The 22499-nt window shown below is 41.0% G+C and overlaps 1 protein-coding gene across 25 annotated transcripts in view; it reads right to left on the bottom strand.

The window, feature by feature from the left end:
• Positions 1-22499, bottom strand: part of RBFOX1 (RNA binding fox-1 homolog 1) — a 1623526-nt gene that overhangs the window by 1118735 nt on the left and 482292 nt on the right. Inside the window, exon 1 of one of the 25 annotated variants that reach the window (XM_014574337.4) lies at positions 19389-19449. The exons of the other annotated variants lie outside the window; for them this stretch is intronic. The gene's annotated coding sequence lies outside the window, so the exon portion shown is untranslated. Of the gene's footprint in view, positions 1-19388; positions 19450-22499 lie in introns of those variants that run through there. 25 annotated transcript variants of the gene reach the window in all.

The following is a 22499-nucleotide window of genomic DNA, read 5'->3' as shown; positions in this document are numbered from 1 at the left end:
GTCGCGTCATCTAAAAAAAACATACATTGACATTGGAGTAGGTTCAGAAAAGGGCAACAAAAATGGTTAGGGGTTTGGAACAGGTCCCATATGAAGACAGATTAAAAAGACTTGGACTTTTCATCTTAGAAAAGAGGAGACTAAGGGGGGATATGATAGAGGGCTATAAAATCATGACTGCTGTGGAAAAATGAATAAGGAAAATTTATTTACTTATTCCCACAATATAAAAACTAGGGATAACCAAAAGAAATGAATAGGTTTCAAACAAACAAAAGGAAGTTTTTCTTCACTCAGCGCACAGTCAACCTTTGGAGCTCCTTGACAATGGAAGTTGTGAAGGCTACGACTTTAACAGGATTCAAAAAAGAGCTAAATAGATTCATAGAGGTTAGGTCCCTCAATGGTTATTAGCCAGGATGGGTAGGAATGGTGACCCTAACCTCTGTTTGTCTAGAAATGGATGACAGGAGAGGGATCACATGATTTATTCCCTGTTGTGTTCCCTCCCTCTGGGGCTTCTGTTATTGGCCACTGTCAGCAGACAGGGTACTGTGCTAGATGGACCTTTGGTCTGACCCAGTATGTCCATTCTTATGTTCTTAAGCAGTCCCTTATTTGGATGATTTTTTTGTTTGCAGGTCCAGCTGGGTCAGATGAGTGCGTGCACCAGTTGGACATATTTCATGTCCTGGCTAACAGTTGGGGGTACCTTTAAGAGAAGTAAAAGCAGAAAGCCTTTCTACTTCATTAACCGACCTGGTGATCGAGTTGGAGACCAGGGAAGGCATATTGCAGCTCCCACAGGATAAGCTTCAAGAACCATTAGGATTGTTCAGGAGGTCAGTAGGAATCAAGAAACTCATGCTGTGAGATCTGCAATCTTTTCTCAGGCATTTGAACTTTGCCTGAGGGCCACACAATTACACTAGAGAAATGTAGGAGGATTTGAAGATGTGGAAAGGTTTTTTGAATTACTTTAATAGGGTATCATTGTTGAAGGAGGAATGGCTACTACTAAGGGGTTAAAAATCCAGTTGGATACTGGAGGAGGTACAGGTTTTGAGGTGTTTTATCAAGGCAGGTGGTATGCGCATAAATGGCCTGCTATCTGGACACAAAACAGGACTGTGCATGTGTAAGCGGGGGAATGGTCCCGCTATTGTGGGGAACTTTCCTGGATTCTATACCACCCCGGTGAAATGGACCAGCGAAAGGATCTGAGTCCCCGCTCCCACTTCCTTTATCCCACGGCTTCCTGATCCTGAGGGCTCCCCCTCCACTCTCCTGAGTAGCAGAGTTCTCGAAACCCCAACAAGGCTGGGCCCAGGTTCCCTGGGGCTTAATCCCCAACCTTGTAGTCACTAGGGGCAGGAGTTAGGGTGTCCCCACTCCGTGGTGCTCTCTTTACACTGCAGGCCTTCTTGGCCCAGCGATCACTTCATAAGGTTCAAAGCAAATACAATGTATTAAACATCAACTGATTAAAAAGAAAAGAATAAGAAAAAATGAGAATGGTTAAATGAGAACACACAGCCCTGCTCTGTAGCATAGGGACATCAAAACAGCAGCCTGCAGAGTGTAAGGACAGTCCACAGTCTCTTCCTTAGAGGCCCCTTAGAGGCCTTGGATGTGCTGTAGGGGGGGGGGGCTGCAGGCTGGACACGCTTGCTCTGGCAGTGACCACACAGCCTCAAGCTCTAAGTGGCCAGACCCCTCTCCCAGTCCAGAGCCTCTCCCCACACTTTGCAGTTCCCAGCTGCTCACCACATCCAGCTGCAGGGTGCTGCTTGGCCAGTCGCTAGCTTCTTGCCTTGCTTCTCTGTTCCTTTTGGTTCTCTGAGCACTGCCAGTCTGCTGCTCAACACAGGGTCTGTGCTCCTTGAGCTGTGTGTGTCAGGCTCAGCTGCTGCAAATCTGCCCCTCAGCACACAGCTTGCACTCCTTGGGCTGTCTCTCAGCTCTCTGTTCCTTTTGCAGGACTTCTTCTGCACACAGCTTGCACTGCTTGGGCTGTCTCTCAGCTCCCTGTTTTTGCAGGACTTCTTCTGCACACAGCTTGCACTCCTTGGGCTGTGTCTCAGCTCTCTGTTTACTCAGAGAGAGCCAGAACAATCCCAGCTCACAGAGAGGATAGGGCCTGGCCTCTCCCCTTCCTCACTGGCCTCTCCAACCTGTCAATCAGGCTGAGTTGGAGTGTTGGCTGCTTTCCATTGTCTCTGGGGTCTGTCAGTCTCATGAACCCTTCACCTTCTGAAACTGGGAGCTGGCAAACCAAAAAACTCCCACAGAGTTTTAGTAAGGGGTAACAGTCCCCTTACACATGCTGTGACTTTCTTGAAATGTTTTTCCCATTTCACCTGCAGTGGTTATTTGGGGACCAGTACTAATAAATGGGTGTGATTCTGGCGTGACAACATGGCAATGGTACAAGTTATCAATCATCAAACTTCCAAATCACACAGGATTATGAGGTTCATGAAGGCCTTTGTTCTGCAATGTTTAAGTCTCAACATCTGTTTTTCTTCCAAGCATGTGCCAAGCGTGGATGATGGCACAGCAGATGCCTTGTCTCATTTCCAGTTTGACAGATTTTGTGAGCTTATGAAAGGAGCTAGCAATGAACCCGAGCAGATGCTGCTGGCTCTATAGAACTGCAGCATATGATGGAGTCTGTGGCATAGAGATTCTTAGTGCCGGGCACACGAAAAATTGTTTCTTTTTTTTTAATGAGCTTTCAATTTGAGGATTCAGAATATTGGTCACTTATACTGCGCACTGCAGAGGGCAGTCGTTGCGGTACCTAGTCAAGGATAACCCAGATGCCTGTTGATGTTTGAGGACAACCCAGTGGCCTCTTGACCATCCTGGCATGGTGACAATGGATTTTTTCAGGAGAAAGGGGGCTTCACTTATTAGGGCTTCTATAAGAGAGGCAAATGAGAGAAATCTGGGAAACTGCCTGGACTGAAGGGAGAGGCAGCCTAGCAAATTACTGGCACCTCTTGTAGCAGATGTCCAGTGCAGGAACTCCATAGAGACAGTATCCAGTGACCAGAAAAGTGTCCTGGTAAATGGCTTAAAATGGTAGTGGATAAAGGAACAGAATGGGGAGGAAGGTTGGGGCCTCCAATGATTGGTATGGAAGGGAGCCAACTACTTTCTCCTCCCCCGTGTTTCTATAGCCTCTCTTAACCCTCCTTCAAGAGGAGTGAATGGTTACGTCCAAGTCATGGGCTGACTGGGAGGATCTGTCTGGAAAATGAATGAGGGCTGTTAGAAGCCCTGAGTAATGTTTTAAATAAAAACAGTTTTGACTGCACATTACACTTTATCTGCCAGGTAGTCCCAAACATATATATAATAAAATTGTGGCCCAATGAAAATCCATATCAAGTGTTTACTGTCCTTCTTTCTATATACCAAGACAAAGACAAATAGTTAATAGTCTATAACTATTTCTCATGCTACAATTGCCTGATCCTAGTTATCTTGTTATATTATAACTATCATCATGAATATCAATATATTGGACACATTAATAACTTAATTGTGAAAGGATATTCAGAAATATAGAAGATAAATTATCCCTCATTAATGAAATATTTCTACTTGTCTTTATGGCTTTGGTCATGAGGAGGAAAAAAAATAAAAACCAAAGAAAAAAATAAAGGAAAATATGAAAGAACAAACATTCTCAAGTGAAACTATAACTCAGATAACAAGCACTCTCACCATTACTTTGAATAATTGGACTGCATAATGTAGTGTTTCAAATCTGAAACAGAAATTAAGCTCAGACATGTCATTTTTCCCCCATTAGTGACTGTTCAAAGACCTGCCAAAAGATGACAGAGAAAATATTCCAAAAGCACACACACACACACACACACACACACACACACACAAACGCACACGCACACACACACAAAATATACTGGTGATACAGCAACATTGAAGAAGGGCTGTCAGATACATATAACCATGTCTGTATAATCACAATTATACAGAGATTGGGTTCCTGGCTCCCCGGTCCTGCTGCTGCTCCACTTGGCACTCCTGGGCGCCATGGCTTTCTGGTTCAGCAACATCCATGGCCCTGTTGGAGTACGGATGTTGCCAAACCAGAAGGTCCTGGATTTAGGAGGTTCAACCTGTATTAAAGTGAAGCTTCCTAAAAACCAAAATCATGAAGAAAGGATTTGTTACCAATCCTTCCTGGGCACAGAGGCCAATATTTAAAAGGGATTCTTAATCAAATGATCCACTAGAAAAAATTCCTGCTGGAATGATTTAGAGTTCACAGAAGAGTTAGTCAGTCTAATTAAAACACAGCACAGCACATACAAGCATAGGCTGACCATCCATCCCTTATTTAAGCCCTTTTCCAGGTGTCCTGATTCTTTTTTTAAAAAAATGGGCAGCTTCCCAGCGGGTGAATGTGGACAAGCAGTGGCCAGCAGGTGTTGCAGGGTGTAGAACCAGAAGGACAGGAAGCCAGTAGGGGAAGAGACAGTCTGTGTAGGAGAGCAGGGTAAGGGTGTGTGGGAGTGAGTCAGAAGTATGTGTCAGCCTTCCCCATGTGCACCCTAAAATGAGGGAGGGGGAGTCTGCCAGCCTTTTCAGGCTAAGGGCTGAAGCTTTGATCCCTGGCTCCTGCTGCAGTGTGAAATCTCAATCCCCAGCCACACACACATACTCAGTTTCCAGCACGCCTAGGCTGAATCCCCAATCCATGGGGCTGAAGTCCTGATCCTACTGTCACCCCCTCCACTGAATTCCCAGCACCCCCCCCAGGCTGAAGCTCTGATCTGAGGTGCCCCCTTGAATACCCAGCACACACACATACATTTACCCCTCTGAAACCCCAATCCTTGCTCCCTGTCTCCAAGCCATGAGTGGCAGAGGCTCAAGCTCGCCCAGCCAGTAATGTATGGGGCAAATGGGATTACTTGAACAAAAGCCTTGCTCTTGCTACATTTCAAAGGCAGAAGTACCACCAGTTTCCTGCTGTGCCCCTGCTCCCTCTATGGAGACAGTGCTGGGGGAACTGACATTTAAGCTGGCTCCCCCCAGCACCAGCTCCTGCTTCCTCCTTGCTGTCCCTAATAGAGGCAGCATGTGAGGGGTAGGGAAGCAACTAGTCAAGTCACTAGTCGACTATCCAATAAGCATTTGCTTATGGATAGTTGACTCGTTACTTACATCCCTAGTTAAGGGTGGGAAAATAAACAGGAATTTTACCATGTAGTGAAGAATTTTTATTCAACTTCTTTCAAGTATGTGGAACAGTTGAAACCTGGCACTGAGTGCTCAGAAAAGCCATTTTTGAAAAGTGGTGGAATGTTTTTCAATAAAAGGATAATTAAGCAGTAGAATACTACGATCTGGCACAGGAAGTTGAGTTTGTTTTTTGTTGCCAGGAACCACAGCCCCCAAATACTTTTAATGGAAAAGTTTTTCCGTTAAAAGTATTTGCGCAAGAGAGCATCTATACTCGCATGTGCCTTTGTGCAAAAGATTTGCTTTTGCGTAAAAGCATCCATGCCAGTGTGGATGCTGTCTTGCGCAAGAAAGCTCCCATGGCCATTTTAGCCATCGGGCTTTCTTGCGCAAGATATTAATGTGGCTGTCTACACTGGCCCTCTTGCACAAGAATACTTGCACAAGAGGGCTTATCTTTGAGTGGGAGCATCAGAGTATTTGCACAAGAACCACTGATTTTGTACATTACAAAGTCAGTGTTCTTGTGCAAATACTAGCGGCCAGTGTAGACAGGCGGCAAGATTTTGTGCAAACGCAGCTGCTTTTGTGCAAAATCTTGCCAATGTAGACACAGCCTGTCTCTTTTTGATGAGTGCTCAGTCAGCATAATGTTATTTTGAACACTTGTGCTACATAGTTCTGACTGATTGCCATTCAACTGGCTAGAATTTGAGTAATTTTACCAGGTGTCCTGTATTCAGCATAGGGGAATATTGTCACCCTATGCAAATACAAGGTTACTGCCTGGTGTTCAATAAATGCTTAGGATCTATCCTCACTGATAGCCACAGATGAAATCCTGATGCTACTGAAGTCCCTGGGAGTCTTGCTATTGGCTTCAATGGGTACAGGATTTCATTCAACCTGTATGGCTCAGTGTGATTGTCAGAAGCTGGAGGAATCAATCATGTTCTACATGGGTACCCTCATAAGGTTCTCATTGAGAGCTAAGTGGAAATGATCAAATAACTGATTATAGAATGCAATATAACCTACCATTTTTACATTGGCAATTCGCATGGTCTCTGGCAACATGGCATATGGCAGCTGCAAAGGATTAAATTTTAAAAAGTCATGTTTTCTCATTGTTTCTATTGCTTTCACCCAAAAAGGTTTTGTGTAAGGGCAAAAGAATCATAAAAAAGAGAGTTTTTTTATTCTTCATGCACTAATGCTGAGCATTCTCTGAATACCCAGTCAAAGGAACCCATTTTTCCCCCAGTCTACAGATTCTATGAAGTAGCTGGAAGTTTTGCATAATTTTCTGAGACAGAACCAAGGTCTTCAAAATTTTCATTAAAAGTAATACCAGCTGGAACTCAGCTAACGTGTGCTATTGATTAGTTCTCCTGTGCAGGGAGTCTTTGCTGTCAGCTGTGGTTGGTTAGTATTTCAGTCATAGAGTACTTTTTACCCTTCAGCTAATGTTTGTGACCTTGCAGTCATGGTGGATTCTGAGTTCTCTTCTGAAGCTCCCATCAATCATATAATTAAAGTCTCTTACTACCAATTTAGGAATCCAGCCAGGTTGAGACATATGTTACTTAGGCATTTTATTGAAACATTAGTTCAGTACAGACTTTTGTTTATTTCAACATGATCACTGAAATTTTGTCTTTGTACGTCTTCCAGCAATCACATTTTAACATGTATGCTGCGTACACAATTTAACAACTAGAGTCCTTGGCACCTAAGTCCTTCTATCATATTACCCCTATATTAATTAGGGATGGAGGTTCACTAGTTGGTTTATAAATCTAGTTGCTTTGTTCTGACTTGCCGCCTTCCCCGTTTTGAATACTCTCTCTTCAGCTCATAAACTACTTTTATAATAATTATCCCTCTTAGTTCTTCATCATTGAGGCTCAGTCAGGGCCTCATATTAGCAATTTTCTGGACTTGTGCCAACCTCATTCCCTGTAGTTCTTGACTTTGCATTACTAGGAGATGACTAAGCAGTACTGAGGCAAAGAGCCTAGACTTCACCACATGCAAAAGTAATAGAAGAAGAGCTTGGTATATATACCAATTTTCAAGGCCCTGTCATCTCCTCTTCCTTTATTTCTAGTGTAGCCAGTAAGACAGCTCAGTATCAAGACACAAAGGAGAAAGCAAGGGTCAGCTCGGCAAAATGGCAAGCGCATGGGAATCAGATTATAGGCAGCCAATAGATTAAAAATTAAAACCCAGCAGGAGCTGGCTTGCACTTAGTATACTATGTGTTTGGAGTCCAAAGTAATTCTAGCCACAGGTAAATCTGGGATTTACACACAGCCAGATAACACAATAATGTGCCTTAGGATAGACAAACATGCAGATTTAGAGGATGTCTGTTTACACTGTGTAGCACAGGCAAGACTAATATACTGGTGAGCATAAAGACGGAGAATGAACAAAAAACATTCTATGAGACCACAAAACACCTCTAAAAAGTGTTCTTTATTTCACTGAGAGAAAGAAAATCCAAGTGTGGGGGTGATAGGAAAAGGAAGGGAAAGGAAGAAAGATGAAAGGTCAGAAAGGGAGAAGCAGAGACACTGCTAACAGGGAGAACAAACAAAAGAAATAACAAGGTCCAAATGTTTCAGCAGTCTCCTGAATATATAAACCACCCAAAGACACATAGTTTCAAGCTGTATGATAGGTTTCATAGCCATCAGCCACTATGGACAGAGAATAATTGAAATATTTTCTTTTTCTCTTAAACTTGTTTCTTTGAGAGATATTTAATATTGAATCACAATGTGAGGTGGTTGACAGATTGTTTAGGAAAAGGCACTTGCTTTTCAGAACTGGAGGGTTTACAAATACAATGTGGTGCCAATTCTGAGGGGGAAAAATATGTATTCATACATGCATGCACTTATGTTTTAAGCATGTTGTGTAGTCCACATAAACTCAATGGGACTGTTCACATGCTTATATTTGAGCACATTTTAAGTGTTTGCAAGGCTGGGGACTAAGTTTAACTTTCATAGCAAGATTCTATCGGCTTTCACAAATCTCGTCTACTATTGGTATATGGGGAGGTACAAATACAATAAAATATAAAACTTTTTGGTGGAATGTAATTTCAATGTCAGTCTTTACAGATGATATTTTGGATTCTGTTGAAAATTGACAAGTAAGTTTAAAAGCTACCACCACACACTGTGAACTTAACATTTTTTTTCAATTGAAACACTGCCAGTATATTCAGGTTTGTAACATCTTAACTGTACTTATTTATTAGAGCATGAAGACAGTTTATAAGCTCACAAGACCAGTTATAACCTATTAGTGTAACATTCAATTACACGCCTGGTCTCTTCATTTACTTCCTACTCCAAAACTGATAAAACTATGCTATATTAATCTACTTGTTCCCTGGACATCAAATGCACCACAGCTAAAAGCCAATGTGCTGTGCATTATACCACTCTAAGGGATCAAAGGGTTTTGTTTGACTTTTCCACATCCTTGACTTCACTTAGTTGAACTACAGACTTAGAGCACAAGCAACTTCCTTATTCCTGAAACACCACATTTATCAAGAAGAAAAAGGAAACACTTTGCAAACACTATAGCTACGTCTACACTGCAGGCTTCTTGCACAGGAATGACCTACTCATCTCTGAAAAGCCAGTCAGTATATTTAATCTTTACTGCAGTTGTTTTTTCTGGATTTAAAAATGAAAACAGTCCATAATAGCCCAAATGCTATATTAATTGGACAGACCTAAACCTTAGGTTCCAAAATTTAAAGAACTAATTCACTTGACAAAGCCTGGAAATTTGCAGCAGTGTCCTTAGTATTTAAAATGTACATAAGTTGAGAGTCTACCTCCATATCATTTTACAGGACTTGTGAACCAGGAACCACAGGGATAATCTGACATTTCCCCCTGAATATCTGTCTGTGCCTCTAATAGGTAAGCAACTTCAATTGGACAGGGAGAGAAACAGAATTTTCTTGCCTTCCCTGTAAATCCATTCACAATTCCAATTTATTAGGCAACTTGGAACCTGTTAAACAAGTTCCTGTACTGGACACCTGCCACATGCTAAACCATTTTTACCTTATGTTCTGACCTACATGACAAGGTCTCTGAGCTGCTATAGGAAAGGGGAATCCAATCCTGCTCTGATAAACTGGGCTGTGGGGGAGAAATTTCTTTTCAGTCCCAAAAAAGGAAGCTAACACAATGCTTACATCAGACCTAAACTTCCAGCCTTACACTCATTCCAGGAGTAAAAGGGTGGAACTGCTAATCTGGGTGTGAGAGAGGCTTCACCCAGGAGAGACAGGGTTTATATCCCCTCCTCTGGATGCACAGGAGATAATGGCTTACTTGAATTCCACCTGTCCAGATGATCTCTTCCCCTACCTCCCAGCCACCCTTTTCCACCTCAACCCTAAGGAGTGGTGTGGAGACCCTTAAAGGAACCACTACTGCAATTTCCCCTGCCAGTCTAGACAATGAGGCTACATCTACATTGTGGGCTTCTTGCGCAAGAACGCGTTCTTGCACAAGAGCGTGTCTACACTATCATGTGCTTTTGGGCAAAAGATGAGCTTTTGTGCAAGAGCATCCATTGCAGTGTGGATGCTCCCTTGCGCAAGAATCCACTGTTGCCCGTCCACACATGACTTTTTTCACAAGAGTTTTCTTGCGCAAAAAGGCTTATTCCTCATAGAAAGAGGAATAACCCTTGCGCAAAAAGCCCTGTGTTCTTACGATTAACTGTACTTTTTCTTGTGCAAAAATGCACTTGTAGTGTGGACTTCCTGCAAGTGTTTGCACAAAAACAGCCATTTTTGCACAAAAACTCTGCAGTATAGACGTAGCTAGACTGCCTTCCTTTTCAAGTTGTGGAAGATTACATTCTCTCTCAGGGTTTATAAAAAACTAGTTCCAATAAAATGAAACCCCTCCTAAATTCAAAAGTGTGTAGAGTGACAGGTAATGATGAACTCTGAAAATATTTACTTAGTTCAATGCACATTACTGTCTTAATGTTAAATGACTTTTTATAGGGATGTTATAAATTCTATTACCCTACTTTTAAAAGTCTAAGGGTCAACTTGATAGACTAATAACATTTTGGATGCTACTTTTAGAGCCGTTACATTCTATGGGATAAAACCATGTTTGGTACACATACTAATTTTGAAATGTATCTGGACTAACAGTATCTTCTGAATAGAGACAGTCGACTAGGTAAATATTATTTGGGAATGCATGCATGCTAATTTTGAAAACATGCATTATTTACCAGAATGTAACAGCTTGGGCCTGTCATGTAAATCCTTTTTTGCACATGGATCATTAACCTAACAGACCGTAAGACACCATCACAGCCATCACTATATCCTGTGGAAATCTGGCTGCCACAGCTGTGGATGAAATCACCTTCCTGACTACATATAATTGACAAAACAAAAACAAACAAAAAACCCAAACATATGCACTATTTTGTAAATTGGCACAGCCCTCAGAAAGATATAGTTTTCAATTTTACATTCTTATAATTTTGGTCGTTTTTGTAACAACTGCTTACTAAGTTTCATTTTTCATGTATATGTGCAACTTTAAACATTTAAAAACAAACCCTTACCATTGTTAAAGTGGACAAAATAAACTTTGTGAAAATGGTTGAAAAATGTTATTCATTTTTCAAGTCTAGCTTTAATCTTCATTTATTTCTGTGAACAGTTATGACAGGCATTTATAAGGAGGCTGGTACAAACTGAGCCATTATTATCATATGAGTTTAAGTACGCTTCTTTTTTATGGTATGAAACTGGGACTGGGTGTCCTACTTTAGTTACAACAAGAATAACCAAAATGGCACCCAGAATCAAAAATTGATCTATCTCTTTAAGGTGACACAACTCCCAAATATTTGGAGGATTTTGTTAAGTAGGAAGATAGAAGAATCAAACATGGTCCTGTGCCTTTCAGTTGTTCTTAATTTTTCATCTACAGGGACAAATCTCTGAATCTTCTGGAAAGAGTCAAGAAGCCTACTATTCTTTTAAGTACTATCACTTTCAAGTATTCCCTCAATCATACACTAATAGGACTGGAAGGGACCTTGAAAGATCATCAAGTCCAGTCCCCTGCACTCATGGCAGGACCAAGCACCATTTAGATTGGCCTTGATAGGTGTTTGTCTAACCTGCTCATCTTCTATGACAAAGATTCTACAACCTCCTTAACCATTTTATTCCAGTGCTTAATCACCCTGATAGTTAGGAATTTTTCCTGATGCCCAATCTAAACCTTCCTTGCTGCAACTGAAGTCTATTGCTTCTTGTTGTCTCAGATGTAAAGGAGAATAATTTTTCTCCCTCCTCCTTGTAACAATCTTTTACGTTCTTGACAACTGTTATTATGTCCCTTCTCCATCTTCTCCTTGTTAGACTAAACAAAGACAATTCTTTCAATCTTCTCTCATATGTCATATTTTCTAAACCACTAATCACTTTTTTACTCTTCTTTGGATTTTTTCCAATCTTTCCTGAAAAATGGTGCCCAGAACTGGACACAATACTATAGTTGTGGCTTAATCAGTGTGGAATAGAACAAAAGAATTACTGGTAGTTTCTTACTTACAAAACTCCTGCTAATATATCCCAGAATGGTTTTTTTTTTTGCAACAATATCACACTGTTGGCTTATAGTCAGCCGGTGGTACATTATGGCCCCCAGATCTTTTTCAGCAGTATTTCTTTCCAGCTATCCATTTCCCATTTTTATGTGCACACTGATTATTCCTTCCTAAGTGGAGTACTTTGCATTTATCCTTATTGAACTTTATTCTATTTACCTCAGACAATTTCTCTTATTTGTCCAGATAGGATTATAATTCAAAATCTCCTCCAAAGTACTTACAACCCCTCCAAACTTAATATCACCTGCAAACTTTAGAAGTGTACTCTCTATGGGTACGTCTACACTACAGCGCTAATTCGAACTAACTTAGTTCGAATTAGTTAATTCGAACTAAGCTAATTCGAACTAACGCGTCTAGAACTAAAAACTAGTTCGAATTAGCGTTTTGCTAATTCGAACTAGCGCGTCCACACTGAGTGGACCCTGAAGCGGGGTTAAGGATGGCCAGAAGCAGTGCCGGCAGGGCATCAGAGGAGGACTTAGAGCATGGAGCTGCTGTCTCAGGCTAGCCGAGGGCTGTGCTTAAAGGGTCCCGACCCCCACCCCGGACAGACAGTTCTCAGGGGTGCCCCGCTTGCAAAGCAGTCCTGGCTTGGAGTGCCCGGACTACCCACACTGGGCACATCACAGCACTCGGCCATCAGCCCGGCTGCACTTGCCGCAGGCTGCCATCTGGGGAGAGGGGGCAATTGGGGAGGCTGCAGGAGAGCTTCCACCCCCAGAAGCCTGCAGAGCCAGCCCAGTCCTCCCCATTGGGGGCTCGTACCCCATTCCTCCCTCACCTCCTTCCACTTACCCTTCCCTAGCTCCTTCCCTAGTCCTCCCTAGCTGGGAGAGGGGAGGGCAACTAAAATGATCAGGGGTTGGGAACAGGTCCCATATGAAGAGAGGCTAAAGAGACTGGGACTTTTCAGCTTAGAAAAGAGGAGACAGAGGGGGGACAGGATAGAGGTCTCTAAAAGCAGAAGTTGGGTGGAGACGGTGCATACAGAAAAGTTCTTCATTAGTTTCCATAAAGAAGGACTAGAGGACACCAAAGGAAAGGAATGGGTAGCAGGCTTCAAACTAGTAACAGAAAGTTGTTCTTCACAAAGCAAAGAGTCAACCTGTGGAACTCCTTGCTGCAGGAGGCTGTGAAGGCTAGAACTGGAACAGAGTTTAAAGGGAAGTGAGATCAAGTCATGGAGGTTGGGTCCATGGAGTGGTATTAGCCAGGGGGTAGGAGTGGTGTCCCTGCCCAAGGTTTGTGGAAGGCTGGAGAGGGATGGCACGAGACAAATGGCTTGGTCACTGTCTTCGGTCCATCCCCTCCAGGGTCCCTAGGGTTGGGCGCTGTCGGCAGACAGGCTACTGGGCTAGATGGACCTTTGGTCTGACCCAGGATGGCCATTGTAAGCTCAGGGCTCAGGGTCAGAGGTCTCAGTGGACCCCCTTGATTCTCTTGCACACCTGCCCCTGGGTGGCCAGGCTGGCAGCTATCCTGCCCAAGCCAGCCACTTTCCTGTGCCTAGTGCGGAGATCGTGGACAAGGTCCACGATGTCCGCACTAGCCCAGGCGGGTGCCCACCTCTTGCGGTCCCGGGCAAGCTCCTGGGAGTCGCCAGCCTGGTCCCGGGAAGAGGGGGAGGGCTGGGGGGCATCGGGTGGGTGGCTCGATCCGTGGCAGGTGCAGGGTCTGCTGGGTGGGTGCTGGCAGGCTTGCACCTGGCACGGGCACCGTAGCCAGCCCATGCCCCTTTAAGAGGTCCGGGGCCGGGAGGGGGGCAGAAGAGTTTCCCTGGTGTTGGCCAGAGTGGCCACCAGGGAAACCTGGGGAGGGCTAGCCTCCCACTAGTTCGAATTAAGGGGCTACACACCCCTTAATTCGAACTAGCTAGTTCAAACTAGGCTTACTCCTCGTGGAATGAGGATTACCTAGTTCGAACTAAGCGCTCCGTTAGTTCGAATTAAATTCGAACTAATGGAGCGCTAGTGTGGCGCCTATGAAAGTTAGTTCGAACTAACGTTCGCTAGTTCGAACTAACTTTGTAGTGTAGACATACCCTTAGCTATTATTTAAATAATTGATGAAGATATTGAACAGAACCAGATGCAGAAATGATCCCTGCAGAGCCCCACTTCTTATGTCTGGGCAACCAGTTATATACCCACCTTACAGAAGCTCCATCTAAGCTGTATTTCTCGAGCTAGTGAGGAGTTTGTGCAGGACTACAAGAAAGTCTAGATATAGTATATCTACCACTTTCCCCTATCCACAATGCTTGTTAACCTGTCAAAGAAAGTTATCAGGTTGATTTGACATGATCTGTTCTTGAAAAATTCATGCTGAGTCTTTTTTATTAATATTATTTTCTAGATATTTGCAAATTGACTCAATTATTTGCTCCATTAATTTTCCCAGTACAGAAGTTAGACTGAGTGGTTTATAATTCTTTGGGTTGTCCTTATTTTCTTTTTTATAGATGGGCACTATGTTTACCCTTTTCCGGTATTCTTGAATCTTTCTTGTCTTCCATGACTTTTTCAAAGATAATAGCTAATGTTTCAGATATTTCCTCAGTCTGGACCTTGAGTATTCTAGGATGCATTTAATCATAAAAGCTTGAAGACATCTAACTTGTCTTATATCAGTTTTAAATTGTTATTTCTCTATTTTTGCTTCTGAACATGCCCTATTTTCACTGGTGTATCCGGACAGAGTAAGTCTAAGGTTGGACACTGGGTTCCCAAAGTACAAAATACGCCACACAGGTATCTGTCAAACACAAGTAGTTTATTTCCTGACAGCTAACAGCTGTGCCCCATAAATGGAAGAACAACATAACAAAGAAGCAGCATATCTTACATTCCTTCCTGCAAGCCTGGAACCCTGGGTAGGCTCAGGACGAAGTGGGAGGTTGTCTCAGCTTCCGAGGCACCCAAAGCCCATCGGTGAGGTTCGATTTGCTAGGCCCTGAGGCAGCCGTAAATACCGTTTTCCTGCCTTGTTTTGCTGTTTGGAAATTTCCAGGGGTTACTCATTACGTGCTGATGTAGGGCTTAGCTATTAGTTATCAATCTGGTTCTATTCTGGATCTGCTTGTTCTTTGGCTCTGTTTATATGATCAGTACGTTAGGGTAAACAGAATTGTTTATGCGTTCTTGACCTTTACCCTTATCTTATACTTGTTCTTGTTATACTGGCAACAATGCTTATCTTAAGTGGCGTATGTTCCCAAAGACTTGCCTCTGGCTCATCAGATAAAGGGAAAAGGGATGGGGGGGAAAGAATGTAGGCCTCACCACCCCTAAACTAACACATACAAAGTTCTTCCGCAATTGACCACTACAACTGGCAATCACTATATTAGGTGCCAAATTGCCACCAATCTCTCTTCATTGAGTAGTGATGCTAGTCTATGAGCACCACTCAGGAATCAATGGAAAAAACTGGTAACACATTTAGGCTACGTCTACATTGGCCCCTTTTCCGAAAGGGGCATGGTAATTCTCCAGGTCGTAATAGGGAAATCCGCGGGGGATTTAAATATCCCCCGCGGCATTTAAATAAAAATGTCCGCCGCTTTTTTCCGGCTTTTACAAAAGCCGGAAAAGAGCGTCTAGACTGGCCCCGATCCTCCCGGAAAAAAGCCCTTTTCCGGAGGATCTCTTATTCCTACTTTGAAGTAGGAAATTGTGGCCAGTGTAGACGTAGCTGTTGTGTTCTCTGGGACATTGGAGTTAAAGAGTAGAGCAGGAATCATGGAGGCATTATCCCTTGGGTGTACATGGTTTAAGTGGCTCAACCTTGGTCCTCTCTTGCTGGTGAGCACCTCCTGGAGTAAGTGTATGGTCTCCTAGATTCTCTCCATGCTAGAAGGGAAGAAAGGATGCGAACTGTGGAATGGCCGATTGGAAATGTTCAGACTAAATCTTTTCTTTTTAAGTATTATAAACTACCTTCTCCATCTTATCTCTTTTTACTCCTCTCTTTCCTGCCTCCCCCTTCAAATTATCATATCACTGCTGATGCAAAAGCCTTATTCGTTGCAGTTTCTGCCATCTAGAACAGCCCTCCCGTGTCTCTATACCTCAGAATGTTCTCTGGCTCTTTTCAGATCTCATCCTAAAGCATTTTTCTCCTTTGCCTGTGCTGCTTAATTACTTTCTCATGCTGTTTCTGACCTGATCACTGAGTTCTTTGATTTATTCACTGTGCAATATTCTGTAATTTATACCATTCACTTTTTGCTCTCTTGTATTTTCAAAACTGGGGAAATATATGAAGATTGGCTTTGTTTGAATGGCGCTGTACAAAATAAAAGCGTTAAGGTTTTTAAGAGTAGCATTAACTCACCCATAACTCATTCTATATGTTTTCTAATTTATACACTGAATAGCATATGCACCTATACATTAATGTACAGGTTTAAAGGCAACACCAATAATACAATATGCAGTTGGACCAACATGGTTAGTTTGTTGACCAATGTGCTGGAGAGGTTAATGGCCATTGTGACTCTGCATGTTATAGTGAAGGGTTAGGGTATCTTTCTGGCTTTTGGTAGTATTCTCTCTTCTTTTGGATCATCCTAACTCTTCCCAACCACAGAAGGTTTATTCCTTGAGGTCATAACAATAATTCTGGAAGAGCACAGTTTTTTATTTTGGAACAGCCAGATTACAAATGTCAGGATTTTTTAAAAAAAATCATTGCAAGTTCCCTCTCCCCACTCCAAGACTTTCAGTATAAAATATTTGAACTCTGTCTTCCACTATCCACAGATACTCAATACATTATTCATGAATATGGTATGCACATTTCCAGCTTAGTAAAATTGATGATAAGACTATCTTCCACATTGTGTCTCCTCCTTCCATGGTTACAATTCTCAAGAGTGTTGTTATTTAAATAGGGTAAAGAATGAATAGATTCTCCAGTTCTGCACCTTTCCTTTCGAGGATGAAATTCATCCTGGTGCAGAAGGCCAACACAAAGTTTATGTATCACTGAAATCCTATGCAAGTGTTCAAATTTCTTTCCTATATCGATCTTATGTTGGCCCTTTGCACAGGAGAGAATTATACTGGGAAAGTGCATGCATTAGAAGAATATGTAAATAGGACATTTTGGGGTATATTTACCTAGCTAGCTATTGGCAGTCAATCATGGCAATGGCCCCTCTGTAGCCTGTCTCTGTCCCTTGTACAACCAGAAGTAGTGCAGAAAAGCCCCAAACTTCTCACTGCATCTTTCCACTTGTCCTTACATACCATGGATTTGATTTCTAGACCTCTATTGCAGGGGTCAACTTTTGCAACTGAGGAGGTTTCATAAACTGAAGGGATATTAGCTGAATAATTGCAAAATCAGAGTTAAAAACTGAAGATATTATGTTATTAATTAAGGATGAAATACTCTCCATCTCTTAACATTCTCAGGCTTTAAATGATTCATAAGGGTTTACATAGAGAATGTGCTGAGTTGAATTAGACTGCATGTGCTCCTGAGTCTACATTTGGCAAGTGTCACCAAGTAGAATGTTATGTTCATATATAACAAATAATATTTTCTCTGTTATATCATTTTAGTAAAATATTCACTGCAACTTCCTAGTTTATAAATGCCTGTCAGCAAACTAATGGGTCTGTGATCTTGAGATTTCATAACTTACTTGTATTAGGAGCATATTAAGTCTAACAATAAATTCAATTTCAGCACATATCATAACTCTGCCTGTCCACCAGGTATTTATTCTTGGAATTTGTATTTTATTTATCTATTTATCTATTTATTTATTCATTCAGGAGGGATTCTTTATTGAAGGCATGATTTCTGTATATGAAATTTCAATTGATTTTAATGAAAGTACCTCAAGCAGAATTGCTTCAGCTCCCAAGAAGAGAGATAATTTTATGTTATACTAAAGTCTGTGAAGCTGAAGAGAACCCTTCACCAGTAAGACATTAGGGGTACATCTGGCAGGGCCATTTCCGGATACTGGAGATATCCCAAAATAGCTAACCTGTATCTTTTAAATGTGCACGTTATCAAAATATTTTTCAAATAATGGGCGCACTGTTCCGGCATCCCTGTAACACTTGTTCCACAAGGGTTAAAGGATGTCTCAAAATAATGCATTATTTCAAAATTTGGCACTCTGTAGACGTGCCAAATTTCAAAAGAATCTATTTAGGAATATATTTGAAATAAGATACACAATTTGCATAGCACAAATTACGTATCTTATTTCAAGTTTAGGGTGCTGTGTAGATTCACCCTAGGTAAATTATGGCACAAAATATTTTAAAACAATCCAAACATTTTCCTCTATGTGTATTTTTTCATATTTGTAATTACATATTACATATACAACTGTTTATACTGCACACTCATATAATAAATCCCATACCACAGTACAGTAAATCTATTTAAATGTACATTAACTGGCTATTTCTTAATATAGATTAATCTAAAATAGAATCCGTTAAAGTTGTTCTAATGGAATGTCTATCAAACAGCAATTTTCCTTTCACAGCACAGATTCTTTAATGTTTTGTTGAATTCCTATTAACAAATTAGACATCAGATGTGATGTGTTTTCATGTTATCACATTCTCTTCAATTGATTGTGGACAGTATGCAATTTTTATTCAGCACTGTTCACCTCTTACCATCGTCACAGAATAGAAGGACGAGCACACAGTTTGAGCAACATCTGGTAATTCTGATGAGATAGTGTCACTTAAACAAATAGACCTTATTTAATAAAATTTTACTTTGAATGACAAAAATTCCCCTTTGTATGCCTACAGAAATTGCGATATGTAGTTGGTGAAATGCTGATAAAAATAGCACACTGCCACAGACAAAGGATAATAATTGCCATAAATTGTGAAAGAAAGGAAGTATTTTAAACTAAATCATTGTTAGGCGAAAGAATTAAAATCCTTTGAATTTAGTAAAATTAAAGATTTTAGTGATAATTTCAAAGCCCTTAACAAGATGTTTCAATTCTCAGAAATATATAACTTGACTGTGAATTATGTGGCTCAGTTAAAAAAAAACACTTAGTTTCCATTTTTTTCCCTTCTCTTGTGGTTTCTGTAGAGCTCAGATATTTAATTAAAACAATTTCTACTCATCCGTTGCTTTAAAATGACTGAAAACAGCATGAAAGTTAACATATACTATCCACCTCAGTGCATACAGAAACAATACTCCCACAACTAAGCTAACACTGAAAAGAAAAACCCAACATACACACACACACTCACTTATGTTGCAGGTCTGACTTGCCAAGGCACACCTAAAATGAGTTCATTAGAATACTGATGTCCCAATATGTGCTGTACAAATATGAAATTTGTACAATAACTATACAAATGTACAATAACTATACAAATATGAAATTTAGAAGTAGAAAGGAATTCATCATAACCACAAGGCAAAAGAAGATTAAAGAAAAAAATGAGATGACTCACCAGCACAACCTCAATTCAGTCCACTGCAAAATGAAAGATTCACCATAATATCCCAAAATACGAGTCAACAGTGTGATGCTGTTGCAAAAAAAAAGCAAACATGATTCTGGGATGCATTAACAGAAGTGTTGTGAGCAAGATGCGAGAAGTCATTTTTTCACTCTACTCTGTGCTGATTAGGCCTCAACTGGAGTATTGTGTTCAGTTATGGGCACCATATTTCAAGAAACACTTGGAAAAATTGGAGAAGTTCCAGAGAAGAGCAGCAAGAATGATTAAAGGCTTAGAAAACATGATCTATGAGGGAAAACGGAAAGAAATGGGCTTGTTTAGTTTAGAAAAGAGAAGACTGAGAGGGGACATGATAGTGTTTTTCAAGTACCTAAATGAGCTATACAAGGAGGAGGGAGAAAAATCGTTCTCCATGGCCTCTGAGGATATGACAAGAAGCAATGGGCTTACAATGCAGCAAGGCAACTTTAGGGTGGACATTAGGAAATACTTCCTGTCAGGGTGGTTAAAAACGGAATAAATTGCCTAGGTATATTGTGCAATCTCCATTTCTGGAGATATTTAAGAGCAGGTTAGATAGACATCTATCAGGGATGGTCCAGATGGTGCTTGGTGCTGCCGTGAGGGCAGGGGTCTGGACTCTATGACCTCTCAAGGTCCCTTCCAGTTCTAGTGTTCTATGATTCTATGAAAATGCCCTCTCATCTTGATTTAAATACAACTATGTTAGTCCAGCAAACTGTCAGCCATTGCTATGTTTAAAACCCATTTATTCGTAAGTGTAGAGCAACTTTTCATCCTCTTCTTCCATGCTTTTGTCCATTTTAAAATACTGAATAGCCAATAATTTACATAAGTGCTACCTTTAAGCATGCATTTAAAATGCTTAGATTTATTGGTCTTTATTTCTGCTCCTCCCTCTTGGTGACAGCCACTCTTTCTGCTCCAATTCATAAGTTTATTCAGCCCTCTAAGACCTTCTCCATCTCTGCTCATTTTATTTTACCACTATTGCACTGAACCCAATTTGGGAGTTAGGCAGAACTGAAAGCCACATCACTTAACATGATTTTTGCACCTTGGGCCCATATCAAAGCATTACAGTTATACTGTAGAATTGGCTGGAAATATAAATAAATTATTCCCATGAAAAAGTTTAATTTTGCAGAAGGGACATTTTCTGACAGAAAAATCTCAACTAGCTCTGCTTACAACTTAACACTTTTATTCTATTCTGGATAAGGTACATCAACAGTGACTTGAAGTCTTCTTCAACTGAATGTTCTAAATCTGACTCTAGGGAATTTAAGGAGGCAACACAGCTCATTCGAAACATACAACAGAAGCCGTTACGTTTTCCATTTTATATGTTGTACTGGAAAATTTATCCAGCATTGCTTGCCCCTTAACTCACTTTTTTTTTCATTTAAATCATTGATCTGGGGTAGAGCTGGAGATGAGGGGGTCCAGTAGGAAGGCTGCCCCAGAAAAAATGGTCTGTCCTTGTCCTCTCTCACTGCAGCAGCTTGGGGCCAAGTGAGAAGCACCTTTCCATGGCCGCCACAATGACAGTGGGCACAACCAGGAAAAGGGTGCATGTACCCTGGGGCAGGTCCAGGTTCATCTTCCCCTTCACTCTCCCGCCAGAGTGATGAATGCTGCAAACTGTGCACTTTTCCCTCATTCCCTGATGAAGGGGAGCAGCCAGTAATGTTCTGGTACGAACTGGGGCGAAGGAGGGAGCTTCAGCTCCTCCGCTGTCCCTAAAGGGTGCCTGGGAGGTGGGAAACTTGGGGCTGAGGCATCCCCTGCCAGCCTCTTTCACCTGACTGGTGATTTTGTCTCTTTTCTGTATGGTTTTATGAGAAGCAATCCCACTCCAGGCACATCTCATTTTTCTGGCATAACCAAACCAGGACCAGGTTTTACGTTATGATAAGAGGAAACTGTATACCAAATTGGTGGTCTTAGCTCTTACTATTTACAAGAAGTTCTTGAACAAACAGACAGATGAACATACACACAGACAAACTCTCTCAAATATATACTAGATACAATTATTTAATAACAGAATCCATGTTGCATGTCATGATGTGTTTTTTCCCTAATTGCTCTTAAAACAAGACTCTAACTCATTAGTAGTGCACTCTAACTGCTACTGCCTTGATAAAGAAAGCAACAATTGCACAGAACAGACTAACATCTCCTGAGAATACGTTACCTACACCCCGATTCCTGTTTAAGGTGCTATTTGGAGGCCCCCAATATTTTAACTCATTTTAAAAGATCTGACATTCTGTATTACTCTATATAAAGTAATTCCTTCCATCCTTAAGGATAGATTAAAGAACTATTTGGCTTTATTCATTATTCTTAGTCTCTTCTGCTGTTCTGTTCTTTACTGTAATCTGCTTTGATCTCGCATAATTTAAAGCATATTTCAAAAAAGGAATTTAGAAGGAATTATTTCTTGTTTAATATTGTCAGTATATATTAAATATGATGCTCATCAGCAAGAAAGATTATCAACACAGTGAACTTTGAAGCAAACTGAAACATTTTTAGAAAGGAGAAAAAAATTATTTCACGACTTTTGCCAAATTATTTTTTGGATCTGATGATTCCTTCTCGTGTTTTTTGTTTTGTTTGGTTTAAATATTGGATCTATTCAGTTTCTCCAAATTATCTGTGACAGATTGCACTGGGAGAAAAAAAATAATAAATTATGGATGGAGGTTGTAATCTTTCCCCAAAGAGAAGATGATATCTCTCCATCATTGACAGGCACATACCTAAGAAATCAAGTCTGTAGCACAGTCTTCAGCTGAGTATTATATATTTAAATACAAATTGACTGGTGCTTTGGCAGTGCAATAAATAACACTAGAGCAAATAAAATTTAAACATGCTTATAAATTATAGGAAATGTGGTCAAACAATAACAGTGACTTTTCCTATTCATTAGGTAAGCAATTTAAACAACTTATTTTGTTCCTGTAAGAGCAATGCTTCAAAAATTATACCATTGTTAGTATTTAAAGAACCATTCTCTCGTCTGTTGTTCTGCCTATCAACTCTTAGTATTTTACATAACCACAC

Source organism: Pelodiscus sinensis, chromosome 15, assembly GCF_052426305.1.
Source record: "Pelodiscus sinensis isolate ZL-2025 chromosome 15, ASM5242630v1, whole genome shotgun sequence".
Taxonomy (NCBI): Eukaryota; Metazoa; Chordata; order Testudines; family Trionychidae; genus Pelodiscus; species Pelodiscus sinensis.
Note: the sequence above shows the minus strand (reverse complement) of the source record. Positions and strands in the feature narration are given on the sequence as shown.